Source organism: Carcharhinus amblyrhynchos, chromosome 13 (assembly GCF_965287045.1).
Source record: "Carcharhinus amblyrhynchos chromosome 13, sCarAmb.v2.hapA, whole genome shotgun sequence".
Lineage (NCBI taxonomy): Eukaryota > Metazoa > Chordata > Chondrichthyes > Carcharhiniformes > Carcharhinidae > Carcharhinus > Carcharhinus amblyrhynchos.
Window position 1 is genome coordinate 58,949,488 of NC_137336.1, and position 14,394 is coordinate 58,963,881.

Sequence of the window (14,394 nt, forward strand, 5' to 3'; positions counted from 1 at the left end):
GCAGTGGGAAGAAGCTGTTCTTGAGTTGGTTGGCACGTGACCTCAGACTTCTGTATCTTTTCCCAATGGAAGAAGGTGGAAGAGAGAATGTCTGGGATGGGTAGGGTCTTTAATTATGCTGGCTGCTTTGCCGAGGCAGTGGGACGTGTAGACAGAGTCAATGGATGGGAGGCTGGTTTGGACAACTAAGTTTCAGGTGACTGCATGGTGAAACACTGACATTGGAATAGTAGAGCCACACAGATTGAAGCAGTGAAGTTTGGTCTTCAATACAAATGAATACATCTGCACTAAAACTGGCAGCCAGGGTGAGATATTTAAAACAGTAAAATGCAGCCTGTTTAAGAAGCCAATATCCTATTATTTAATGGGATATTGGTTCCTTCTGTTGCCACTACTGACATTCAGGTGAACACAGTAAGAAGTCTGACAACACCAGGTTTAAGTCCAACTGATTTATTTGATAGTAAACTCAAGCTTTCGAGGTTTACCTCTTTGTCAGGTAAAAGAGTTCTGGCCTCAGACAGAGCATATAAAGCACAGACAGTTTGCAGATTACTAATTAGAGTACAGTAATCTGCAAACTGTCTGTGCTGTTATATGCTTTGAGGCCAGAACTCTTCATTCACCTGATGAAGAGTTAAGCCTCGAGAGCTCGTGAGTTTACCATCAAATAAATCGGTTGGACTTAAACCTGGTATTGTCAGACTTCTTACTGTGTTCACCCCAGTCCAACACCAGCATCTCCACATCATGACATTCGGGTGAGGCAGTGCTTCCATATGCACCTCCTTCAATCTGACCTAGTGCATCTGCTGCTCCCAATGCAATCTACTCTACATCAGAGACCAAAGGCAGACAGGGTGACTGTTTTGCAGAATGCCTTCAGTCCATTTGGAAGCAGCACCCAAACCTTCTTATTGCTTGCCATCCACAGCCTTTGGCACTATTCAGTGAACCTTAGTGCAAACTGCAGGAACAGCACCTCATCTTCCAATTGGACACTTTTGCAGCCTTGCACTTACCACTGAATTCAACTTCAGGGTGTGAATTCTCCCTACAACCTGCACCCCATTTCTTAGTTTCTTCTCACCTCATTCATCTATTTTTATCATTTTTCATTCTTTTTATTCCAATTTTGAAATCTTGCCCTTGCTTCCAACCCACTTTTTCAGGGGCAGCATGGTGGTTAGCACAGCTGCCTCACAGCACCAGGGACCCAGGTTCAATTCCAGCCACAGGTCACTGTCAGCATGGTTTCTTTTCGGTGCCCTGGTTTCCCCCAACACTCCAAAGATGTGTGGATTAGCTATGCTAAATTGCCCCTTAGTGTCAAAGGGATTTGCAGGATAAATACATGGGGCTAGAGATAGGACCTGGGTGGGATTGTTGTTGGTGCAGATTCAATTGGCCAAATGACTTTTTTCTGTATGGATTCTAACACTTTTGGACCTTCAAATCTGTTAAAGAAAATTAATATATGTGATAACTTGTCCTTTGGGGATAGTTGATGGGCATTGTGTCCATCAAGGCTGTAGAAAGAACAATCATATCCTCTGGCCCACATGATTAGTCTATATTTTGTTGAACTCAGTAGTAAGTCTGGAAGGCTGCAAAAGTGCCCAATTGGAACATGAATTACTACACCCGCTGTGAAGAAATGAATGGATGTTGATGTTCCATCACATCTAGTGTTGAGATCACTGCGCATAAGGAAGACAAGGAACAGGCTTACATACACCTAAAGACTTAAAATTAAATCTACCATGCCCTGCATGGTCAGACAGCAAGCAGTACTACTCCCAGGTTGCACAAGTGTGGTATGTTATTGTAAATATTGTTGGATCTGTTGTGTTGCCACTTATACAGGTGTAGTTTTGTTAGTAAACATCACAGATTACATATGTGATGACTAAAGAGAAACAGCTCTGCACACTCGAGCAAAAAAAACCTTACCTGACACTGTTCTCAGTGATCTGACATTCTGCTTGTCTGCAAACCGTGACAAAGGCTGTATTGTACACTCGATCAACCCCGCTTCTGCCTTTGGCCATGGTACCATCTGGCGGATGTCACTGATTCCCGTGTCCAGCTGTCACCAAATGACTGACCCGAATAAGGCAAGTGTTACAAAATAACCCCATAACAATCTGTACCTTGCTCCAATCACTTAATGGATGCTTTTAGCACCTTTAACATTTCCTTTGTCCAATTACAAGCTCCTCCTGTCTTATTTTCTGTCTTCAACTCTGCCAAAATCATCCACTCAATATTTGCTCCCTTCTCTCCAAATGCTGTCAGACCTACATGATCTCCCATGTTGTGCTTCTGTCCTATTTAATGGCTTCTCTACAGTTCATTCACTAGACAATCAAATCTGGCATCTTTTGATTGCGTTATCACATGTACTACAAACAAAACATACTATTCAAAGGAAATGAGTGCAGAATGTAGTGATTTTATAGTGCAAGAAAGATTAACTTAATGCAAGATGCATCCATTTGAGCCTGACAGTGATGAAGCTGTTCTTGAGTCAGTTGTTACATGATCTCAGACTTCTGTACCTCTCCCCCCAAAGGAAAAAGGGAGTGAATTATACTGGCTGCTTTGCCAAGGCAGCAGGAAGTGTAGGCAGTCAAGGGATGGGAGGCTTGCATCTGATTTACATTCACCAGGTAGTTAAAAATTGACTTTTGATGGAAGAAAATGCAATGAAGTAGGATTCAATGCAGACCAAATGTAATAGAAGGATTACATCTGACTTAATCAGAGTACTAGTACAAATTCTAGATGGTGGTTACCCAGACACAATTACCCCACAATTTGGTTAGGCTGATATTTTTCAACCTTTCACTCCATAACCATTGATCCCCTTACTATCAAGAACCTTTGTTTTCAAAGAATGACTTGGCTTCTAGAGTCATCTGTGGCAATGAATTTCACATTCATGCCCTCTGGTGGAAGAAATTCCTCCCCTTTTTACTGAGGTCATGTCCTCTTCATCTACTAACAGAAATATCTGTTCTACACCCAGATTCTCCACCCCCGCCCCCCATCCTAAACTCCATCAAGTACAGACCCAGAATTAAACACATTAAGCCTTAATTGCTGGGATCATTCTCATGAACTTTCAACCTCTAAAGCTAGCACCAGTCTGCATGTAGATACTAACCCCAATTTGACTTATGGTTACTTTATTTCAAACCTCCAATATTAGGATGCTATCAATTTGCATGGTTTAACACCAAAACACATTTAAGTATACCAATGCCATATTGCAGAAACTTGCAATATCCTCCCAAATGCTGCAGTCTCAAATTTAGTCATTTTCAGCTTGCATCTATTAATTCAATAGCACACAAGGTTTTGTTATTTGCTTTTATTTATGCAACACTGCAGTCTGATTACTGTGACTGAAGAGATCCACCATGTTCTTCATTTAGCAGAGCACTCCATGCTGATGTCATTTTCAAACCACCTCAATGCATGCTGTGTACACAAGACACTGAAAAGGAGAAGTATATTCTTGTTGTAAACTAATGCATAATGATCCAAACCAAAGCAAACCAATCATTTTACAGTACTACAATGTGAGCAATAGGTAAAGATGTTGTTAACACATATTGGTAGAGCATAGAGAAATAGCTTAAAGTTAAATGGATTGGATATAGTTAGGCATATTGATAACCCACTTTATGGAAACAACTGTGAGTTTAGTCACCAACATAGGACATAAGGTTCGATGCTGCTAACACAGCAATACTTAGGGATAATAAAAAGACTGCCTGTAATGTAGAGATAACATCAGAGATGTGATGTGCAGTGAAGCATACACCACATCCTGCAGGAATGTAAGAGGCCCACGTTATAAAAAGCAAATGGTCTGCAAGATGTGTTGTTTATACAACTAAGCATAAAAGGGGGAAGGGGTCACTGAGATAGTCAGGACAGCAGTGATTAAGTTGGCAAAGGATTGATTACTGCCAATCTGAACTGGACATGTAACAGTATTGGATAAGATGGATGAGTTTGCTAATGCACTCTTGTGATAACAGGACACATTGTTAGATGGGGTAGAGGGGATGACACCTCAAGCCAATAGGGGAATGACAACACAGATGGGACAGGGACCACCAATTAGGGGAGAACATCACATTGCAAAGCCATTACAATGCTTGTAAAAAAGTATAAAATGTGCTGCAAATTTATGTGAGGTGTGCCTATTTTGCTAGACACCCGGTCTTGCAAGAACGTCAAATAAAATCTTGCTCCTTCAGAACTTGACTTGACTAAGTTGTTTAACTGTGAGCTGTGTTTCTCACATACAATCATTTAGATTACAAATTGTAGACAGTTCTAGGGTTACACAGTAGATATCACTGCTGCTCAGCACCAAGAACCTGGGTCCAATTCCAGCCTTGGCTGACTGGAGTTTGCATGCTCACCTGCTGTCTGGGTATCTGTTACTTCTCCTGGTTTCTCCCCACTCCAAAGATATGCCAATTAGGTGGATTGGCCATGGTAAATTGTGGTGTTAGAGACAGGGCAGGGGAGAATCAGGCAAGATACACTGAGTCTGTACTGACGATGATAATGAGCCAAATGGTCACCACCTACACTTAGGGATTCTCATGATTTTAATGTTATTGCCCAAAAGCTCAAATTAATATTTGAAAATGGAAAGAAATCCACTGCCTGTTGGGCATTCTCCAAACACATGGGAATATTCCCATGTTATTAATGCACTGAAAAGGGAGGAATCAGTCCTTCATTCCCAGAAAGCTCACCTAACAGCAGAGACAGCTGGAGAATCCATTCTCAAACAGCAATAGCTGGTTTATCAGGATGACAATCCATCAGGTATCAACATTGATGACTGAAGCAAGCCTATTGCCATGGTGCTCCTGAAAAACAACAATTCACATGTTAGAGCACATGGTCTCTGGATGACAAGCAGCATTTACCCAACAGCTGCACATGCATTTTCCAAATGCAATGAAATGTCATGTTAAACCAAAGTTTATTAAGTAGCTTCATTTTATCAAGATGAGGGGGTACAAGGCCTATGAAAGGTTCAGGCTACCCATGAAAAATATTGTCCACTTGTATACAGGCCTAACCTAGTGTGGCAGTGAAACCAGTACAGGCATGCTAGAGTTATCACTGCTGCCTCAGCATGCTTGGACTGCTCTACATGCTGACAGCTAAAGCTAGATACACATGAGCCAATCAGGGCCCCAAACTCCTAACATCTTAGTGGAACTTTTCCAAGGGCCTGCAGAAAAGGAGACCAGGCCACAAGTGAGGGTTTGAGCAAGAGCATAATACAAAATATTTCTAAAGTTTAAAATCCACACAATCTGAATTTAAAATGTTACAGGTCTTTAGTCAGGCAGCTGTGAGTAAAAGCCACTGCATCCTGTGCCAAATTCCTGTTTATAATATCCCAAGTCTTGATTATCACAGCAAGGTCAGGTCAATGCAGTGATTGTACTACTTGGTTCCCAACACCCACCCCCAACTCCTGTTGGAAATACAAGCCATACAAGACATGACCTAGTTCACAGCATCTCATTCATGATTGAACAACTGCAAACCTGAGAACTAGCACATTTCTGCTGCTGCACCTAAACTGCAGTCAGGAAATGCACATAAATATTGATGTACAAGCAAACTCCTTGAACACTGAGCTGACAGGAAAATTGCTCCTTTTGGATCCTTCTGGTTCCCAACTAGTCAGGCAGCTTGAAAATACTTGAGTTTAACATGAAAATTCATTTTAAAGCTCAGACAACTTTTCAACTGAAAGGGAGATGGACATTTCCACAAAGTACTGTTTTTGAAACTCAGTCAGATTGAACACAAATCTGACAGCTTTCTCTACTAATTGAGTATAAATACAAGGGTGGCAGAAACTGATGTCAGTGTTTTAAATACATTATATTGCTATGACTGGTATCTAATCATTTAGACAGAATTGTACACCAACATACTTACAGCAAGAACCACCTTAATCCTCATCTTGAGGGAACCACTTCCAGCCTTTCCATTCAGGCAGTCCCATCCTGCAGATTAGAAATTGTTTACTTCAAAAGTCAATTTAAAAGAATAAGACAAGAACTCAGCTATGACCAGACTTGCAGAATTCTAATGTGACATCCCACTGCAGATTTGTGTTTCACTTGCAGCAATGACACTGAAATGATAAGCAATAGCTGAGAGAAACAAACAGTCAACATTTCAGGTCCAATGGGACTTCAGAATCTGAAAGCTGCTCTTTGAAATTCTGAAGTCATTTTGGATATAACATTTCTCTCCACAGATACTGCCAGACCTGCTAAATTTTTCCAGGATTCTCTGGTTCAGGTCCCCAGCATCTACAGTTTTGTTATTTCATAAAATCCAAGTTTATCTTCATACTGCTGAAACTTTAATGAAGTGAAACTTGCTGCCTACCAGGAAGCTGAAGTAAAGTGCAGGTCAATGAAAAGGAAATCAAACAGAACTCAGACAAAACATCTTCTGTTTGATTATTTACACAGGGTTCACTGATGGGTCATGTAGAGGAAAAAGCATAAGACAGGAAATGCAAAAGTACAATTTTTCCTCACTAGTTTAATCAAAGCATTACTGAATAGCTACAAATCTTGAGTATCCAGAACTTAAAGCACAGTTATCCATTCAAGACCGATCAGTAAGATTCCTGAGCATTAGAGGGCCAAGCAGGAAAATGGAGTTAATTTAGAAGTTCAGCCACAATCTAACTGAATAACTGAGGCTTGGGGACAGGGTTTTTGTCCACTGCACAGCTCTTGTACAGCAAAGCAAATGATGCAATAAGACAATTTGAATATGCAGATTTCAAAATTAGACTCCTGCAATCTGCCAACAGAGCACAGCCCAAATCATAATGAATAGTTTCCACAACACCTGGATTGATAGTTGAAGTTCATGTTTCTTGCTATGTTGCAGCTGCACAAATGACTTGATAAAGCTGCAAAGAAAAACAAACACTTTACACATTAGAAATCAATCAAGCAAGGAATTACTAAGGACTTGTTGTTAGTCTGGAATGTCATTTTTTAAACTGACAAAACAGTCAAATAACAGATCTAGTTGCCCTGGACCTAGAAGTAGAGTTCATTTGCACTCCACAGTGGAATTTGAAAAATGCCACAAATTGGCTTATATTAGTGCAATGGTGGTTAGTGAAAATCCCTTTGTCACCACACCTCAGCACCTGTTCAGGTACACCAAGGGACACTTTAGCATGGCCAATGCACCAAACCAGCACATCTTTTGGACTGCTGAGGAAACCTGGACAGAGCATGCAGACTCCACAATCACCTAAACCAGGAATCAAACCCAGGTCCCTGGCACTGAAGCAATGCTAATTACTGCCATTGAAGCCAAGAAGCCAGTCTGCTGCAACAATTAATGTTCTTCAACTTTGACCAAAGAAACTAAAATCCAGTCAATCCCAAGTCAAGAAAATCTTCAGACATCATGCCATTTAGTGCAAATCAAATCAGTAACTCCATCTAACAAGGAAGCCACATGATTGCTCATTTCTCAAACAGGTTGAATAAGGACACAAAGCAGTTAAATAATGTAAGGTTGTTAACCTACAATAACAGACAAAACTCAGGATATGACATGCAAGTCTGACTATCTGAACTGCATGTCATTTACACACTGTTGATAAGAATTTCACTAGGCAGCAGGTAATCATTCATGGGACTTGCTCCCTCAAAACTATTAATTTCCTAATAAATCAAAGCACAAGACTATAAGACATGGAGCCAAATTAGCTATTTGGCCCATCAAGTCTGTATCATTATGATTCTCCTCCCCATAACCCTGATTGATCAAGAACTTTTAAAGACACTCAATGACCTGGCCCCCACAGCCTTCTAGCAAAGAGTTCCAGATTCACCACCGTCTAGCCAAAGAAATCCCTCATCTCAATTTTAAAGATCTCCAGAGGTTGTGTCTTTGAGCTCTAGTCACTCCTACTAGTAGAAACATCCTCACCAATGATACCCCCATCCTACTAAACTCCTTGAGTATAGGCCCAGCCTCCTCAGACAACAAACCCTTCATTCCTGAGATCATTCTCATGAACCTCCTTTCACCCCCAAGGCCACACATCCTTCCTTAGGTATGGAAAGGAAAACTGTCAATATTTCAAGTGGGGTCTGATCAGAGCCTTATACAGCCTCAGTACATCCCTGCTCTTGTATACTAGCCCTCTAGAAACAAATGCTAACATTGAATTTTCCTTCCTAACTGCCACCTAAACCTGCAACATTAACCATAGAGTTCTGAACCAGGACTCCCAAACCCCTTGTACTTCAGATTTCCAAAGCCTTTCCTTATTTAAAAATCTACACCCACATTCTTCCTACCAAGGTGCATAAGCTCTTTCCCACGATGTGCACCATCTGCCACTTTGCTCACTCTTCTCACCTGCCCAAGTTATTTTGCAGCCTCCCCACTTCAACATTACCTGTCCCTCTACACAAGGGACCTGCAAATTTAGTAACCATGCTCTGTATCATCTTCCAAATTATTAATACATATAGTCAGTGTTGGAACAACTTTTCATATGTATGGAACACTAGTCACTAGCTGCCATCTTGAAAGGGTCCTTTATCCTCACTGCCTTCTGTCTGCCAGTCCCTGCCTTTACCACTATTGGCTGTTTGCTTGTTTAGCAGTCTCCTGTAAGGAACCTTGTCAAGGCTTTCTGGAAATGCAAACAGATCACGTCCACTACCTCTCCTTTGCCTAACTTTAGCTATCCCTGAACAATTCAAACAGATTTGTCAGGTATGACCTCCCTTTAACAAAAGCAAGCTGACCCAGCCTTATTCAACTACTCTGCAATTTCAACTTTAACAATGGACTTCAAGATCTTACCCACAACTGAGGTCAGGCTGATAATTTCCCATCTTCTGCCTCCCTCCTTTAAACAGTGTGTTAGTCTTTCTAATCCTCTGGGACCTTCCCTGACTCCACTGATTCTAAAAAATCAATCCCCTCAGCTATCATCTTAAGAGTTCCATCTAGTCCAGGTGATGGATCCAGTTCAGACTTTCTGGCTTCCCTAGTATCTTAATCTCTGGTGCAGAAGTCCATTTGCCCTCAACAACCACAATCCCACTCAAGTCCCATCCCCATGGGCATTTACTCCAGCTAGTCCCCTGACACTAAGGGTCAATTTAGCATGGTCAATCCACCTAACCCACATTTCTGGACTGTGGGAGGAAACATGTATGGGCAGAATATGCAAATAGATAGTGACCCAAGCCAGCAATTAAACCCAGGTCCCTGTGCTATGAGGCAGCAGTGCTAACAACTGCCACCATGCCTCCCTTGAGTGATGGAACTACATTTACTTTTGCCCCCAAATCTCTTGAAGCTGCTGTTGCCGGTGTCTTCCACTGAAGACTGATGCAAAGTACCCATTCACTTCCTGCCATTAATATCCCATTACTACTTCTCCAGAAGTCCAACATTCATTCTTGCCTCTTATCTAAAAGATCTTGCAATCTCTTTATAGCTAGCTTACCCTCATTTCATTTTCTTCACCCTTAACTGTCCTCTGTTTGCTTTTAAAGGGTTATGTCTTACCATTATTCCTCCACATGGTATTCTTTCCTTTGCTTTTATGCTATCCTGACTTCCTTTGTCAGCCATGGTAGTCTGCTCAACATGCTTCCTCAATGAAGCATTGAGAAAGCACAGCTCTTAGGCTGATTGGTATACCAAATTGACACTATTCTCCCCTGAATCTGGCTAAGTTAGGGGTTCCACTCGCATACACGTAGGGCAGGGTAGGTGTAGGAGGATGCGGCGGCACGGGCTCGTTGGGCCAAAGGGCCTGTTTCCCGTGCTGGGTTGTTCTTTGTAACTACTTGAACAACATGTATGCAACCAAACTAAGACCACTTACACCAGTGACAAGTGGTCTACTCTCAAAGGATGCTTGGCACTGCCCAGACCTGGAGTAAACCATTACCAAAACAGCAACAGAAAACAGCCAGGGAGAGAGAGGGCAGCACAATTCATTTCCCAGCAGTTAACACTGGCACAGGCACAGTAGAGCACTGGACAGCTGACTTACCACTGGTAGAATCTTATCAAATGCAACCTGACAATATGCAACAGGCAGCAATTTATTCTGACAGCAAGTAGAGAATAAAGATTGAACTACAGCAGCAGGCAGAGAATGCATCTTTTAAAAAATTCAAGAATTAACCACCAACCCAAAAGCCAACATGAGAATGTACAGAACATCCAATTACCTTGTGTCCACTTAAGCCACCTTCTCAAACCATTTCTACATCCTACCACACAAAGCTCTGAACTTCCCAACCTAAACTCCATTTAAAATAGTTTTGCTCATCTGGCCATCAATACCTTGTGAGCAACAGGATCAAATTGCAATGCAGCACAGCTCAGAACATTTTCACCATGCTGTACAGGTGACATTAATAAACAAACATTTTTGAAAACCAAAACTATACAATGGAAATTTGTAAAGAAAACCAAACTCAAAAGTCAATTTTCAATAAAAACTTGAAAATCATGGATGCTAGAGGACATCACTATTGCAGATGAAACAAGTATACCCAGGAAATTTAGATTAATTACCAGAATACCTAAAGCGATACAAAACATAAGTTTGTAATATACAAGATAGGAGCAGGAGGTCATTTAGCCCATCCAGCGTGCTCTTGGAGCCAGTTATGAAATAAAACACTTTTCTCGCAAATTCCATACATTAACAGGAATTATCTATTAAACTACCCGGCAGCTTTCTTTATTGAAATAAATAATGACTGGGTCCGTGGGTACTGTTACAGAGAGTCACTGCGACTGTGCCATTCGCCCCATGAGGCCCAGTTGCTCAGTCCCAGAGATAAACCCATCGTTACCGGTAACTAAAATACATCCCGCTTTCCATACAGCTGCACGCGAATCCCTCACACTCTGCTCTACCAGTCTACGGTAAACGGGCTGTTTGGCAGGCCTCGCCTTTACAGGATTAAACTGGATTGCATTCCTTCGCCAAATCACCCACCTTCTCATCGGCCAACACAAAAGGGACGACGAAAATCCTGAAGGCCCTTTAAATAGCTCTCGTCATCATCGCGATATTTCAACAAAGAACAAACGCATGCGTAATTTGTGACTGTGATGATTTGGACAAACCATTCGCCATCTTTGCTCCAGTCATCAGGCAAGTGCCAGGATCTGAGTTGCATTTAATTCTAAAACCAACCTGCACTAAAGTGCAGCCCATTTCAGTTTTCTTCTGGGTCAAACCAAATAGACAAACTCAAATTAAATTAGGGCAAAGTAAAAGGGGCAGCTCCCCAAAAGGAAGGAACAGAAACAAAAGTACAAAGGAAACTTAACACACATCAAATCAAAATGTGATTGTTGGGGTCTATAACGCACCCCAGCCCCTGAGGTGCCCAGCGGGCGCAGAAGGCGTCAACTGCGCCCGTGGACACTGCATGCTCCCTCTCCAGGGACACCCGGCCGTGAACATAGCCGCGGTAGAGGGGCAGACAGTCAGGAAGGACGGCCCCCCCCGATTGCCCGCTGCCTGGACCTGTTGATGGCGCGTCTCGCCAGGCCCAGGAGCAAGTTCACGAGGAGGTCGGCATCCCTCTCCTCCCATCTCTGCACCGGGTGCCTGTAGATCAGGAGCGTGGGACTGAAGTACAAACAAAACATCAATAAGAGCAGCTCACTTCAGTTTGAAATCGTTCTTTTCACACCTCTCGCAAGCAATTTATGATGAAAGGACAAGTGTGTGTCCCTTGTAATAAAAACAATAAAATGCTGGCCTGGCAGCATCTGTCGAGGGAGAGACAGAATTGATGTTTCCAGTCCAAAATGACACTTCTTCAGACTCTTCTTCATAGGCACTTGGGACGTTGGAGGGATTTTCCAGCCGTGCTCGCCCCAAGGTTGGAAAATCCCGCCCAAGGTCAATGGATTTTTGCGTGGTCTGTGTCCCACCCGCTACAACTCCGAGGCAACTCCCCCCCCCAACTCTGTCTCTCTTTCTTCGTAATAAGTCTCAGAACACCAGGTTAAAGTCCAACAGGTTTATTTGTAGCAAACGCCACTAGCTTTCTAAACCATACCAACAGTTCTAAAAGTTAGTGGCGTTTGCTACAAATACACCTTTTGGACTTTAACCTGGTGTTGTGAGACTTCTTACTGTGTTTACCCCAGTCCAAAGCCGGCATCTCCACATCATCGCTCTCTCTCTCCACACAGATGCAGCCAGACCTGTTGAGGTTTTCTTTCAGGTTTCCAGCATTTGCAGTATTTTGCTAATGTATTGTATGTCTGTTGCTGTGGAAGAGTCAAACTGATCCTGACCACCAAACCCAGACTTCAGTGCTGTGTTGGACAGTGCGTCCTGCCTTCTCTGTGCTTGTTCCCAGTGGTTGCTGAGCTGTCCTGTCAGCTGGGCCACTGCTGATAGATGGTGATGGTGGAGAGCAGTGTACTCTGGGGGCAGAGCCAGAAGCCCTGAGTGCTGGGAGGGAGATGGTCCATTGAGTCCGCACCAACTCTCTGATAGTATTTTACCCAGGCTCTCTCCCTCGCCTTACCCCTATAATCCCACACATTTCTCATGGCTAATCCATCTAAACCTGCACATCTTGGCACACTAAAGGGCGGTTCAGAGTGGCCAATCTACCTTACCTGTTTATCTTTCTGCTCAAACATACTTGTTTACCAGATAAAGGAGAGCCTTAACCCCTTATTTGGGAGAGAGGTATGTGACCTATGCGTCTCCAGCACCTACAGGCATGGCCATTGGGTACACACCCAGAGATCGATGTGGCAGCATCTGATTGGATTCTATCGATCAGCGTGATCAAGCCCTGATCGATGGATTGACAGGAATCAGGAGACCACCTAAAAGGACACGAATTCAAGGAAGGATAAAAGGTGCTGCACAACGGAAGAAGCTCTGTTCTCCTCCTTTCTCTCTCTCTGACCTCACGAGCGAACTACGACAATGGTGATTGTCGGCAGCAACAACCAGCATGAGGAGAGCCACCACACCTGAGTGGAAGAAAGAACAGACCCAGAGTGCTCGACCAGATCAAAGGACCAGATTACGCAGAGGACCACCGAGATCAGCGCAGAGATAAAATACCAGTATCTACTTGGCCAGTTGTGCAAAATTAATTCAAGGTCTTGTATTGGACTTGAATTTTAGTATTTTCTGTAAGATAACTTATTGTTGGTTGGGTGGAGGATTGTTGATTGTGTGTTTTAAATAAATATTCGTTATACTAACAAGAAGTCAACTCGCAATTCTTTGCTCATTGTATAAGGAGTTAAAACAGACTGTGCGGCAGGTACAACACACTACATTTAGCATGGCCAATGCATCTAACCATCTTTCGGACTGTATGATCAAGCGGCATTTCCTCAGCAACAACCTGATGTCTGACACTCAGTTTGGGTTCCGCCAGGGTCACTTAGTTCCCGACCTCATTACAGACTTGGTTCAATCATGGACAAAAGAACTGAATTTCAGAGATCAGGTGAGAATGACTACCATTAATATCAAGGTCGCATTTGACCGAGTGGAAACAAGGAGTCCTAGCAAAACTGGAGTCAATGGGAATTGTGGGGAAAACTCACCACTGGTTGGAGTCATATATAGCACAAAGGAAGATGATTGTTGGAAGTCAGTCACCATCAAAGAAATGCAGGAGTCCCTCAAGATGGTGTCCTAGGCCCAAACAACTTTAACTGCTTCATCAATGGTCTTCCTTCCATCATAACGTCAGAAGTGGGGATGTTCAGCACCTTTCACAAACTCTCAGATACTGAAATAGTTCATGTCCAAAAGCAGCAAGACCTGGACTATGATAACTCCCATCAGTTCAATGGTGAATCTCTAACCAATCTCCCTGTAGGGCTCATTGAAAATGAGTTCCCTTGGTAACAGCCAATGGCCTGCCCAGGTGGAACTTGTCACCTGAGCCCTTTATAAAGCAGACACAAGGGAGGGCCTACAGAACTATTGTCTTGCTTGGGACTTGTGTGAGGAATGTTGTCCCAGTTAGGGATCATGTGTCCCAGAAGGCAAAATGCTGGAAGCCGACAGATAACTTAACTTACAATGGACTCCATTTTCATTGGAAGAGAGTTTGTTAGCTCCTATATTAAGGAAGGTATATTTGCTGTTGATATTGTAATTATATCAGCTTGTTGTCTTAATAATTCATCAAAGTGAAATTACAATGTATTTGGATAATAATGTAAGGAACATATATTTACTGTTGACATTGTAATTATATTAGCTTGTTGTCTTAATAATTCATCAAAGTGAAATTATAA

The 14,394-nt window shown here is 42.5% G+C and overlaps 1 long non-coding RNA gene and 1 other non-coding gene across 2 annotated transcripts; both read right to left on the reverse strand.

Annotated features, from left to right (window-relative positions):
• Nucleotides 1-3,364: 3,364 nt before the first annotated feature.
• LOC145351543 (uncharacterized) lies at nt 3,365-11,128 on the reverse strand. The gene is made up of 5 exons (XR_013888422.1): nt 11,090-11,128; nt 6,931-6,994; nt 5,998-6,065; nt 4,788-4,904; nt 3,365-3,505 (listed from the first exon to the last, which is right to left on the reverse strand). It is a non-coding gene; the product is annotated as an uncharacterized LOC145351543 (long non-coding RNA).
• LOC145352062 (small nucleolar RNA SNORA74) lies at nt 9,929-10,136 on the reverse strand. Its single transcript, XR_013888511.1, has one exon. It is a non-coding gene; the product is annotated as a small nucleolar RNA SNORA74 (small nucleolar RNA).
• Nucleotides 11,129-14,394: the final 3,266 nt, after the last annotated feature.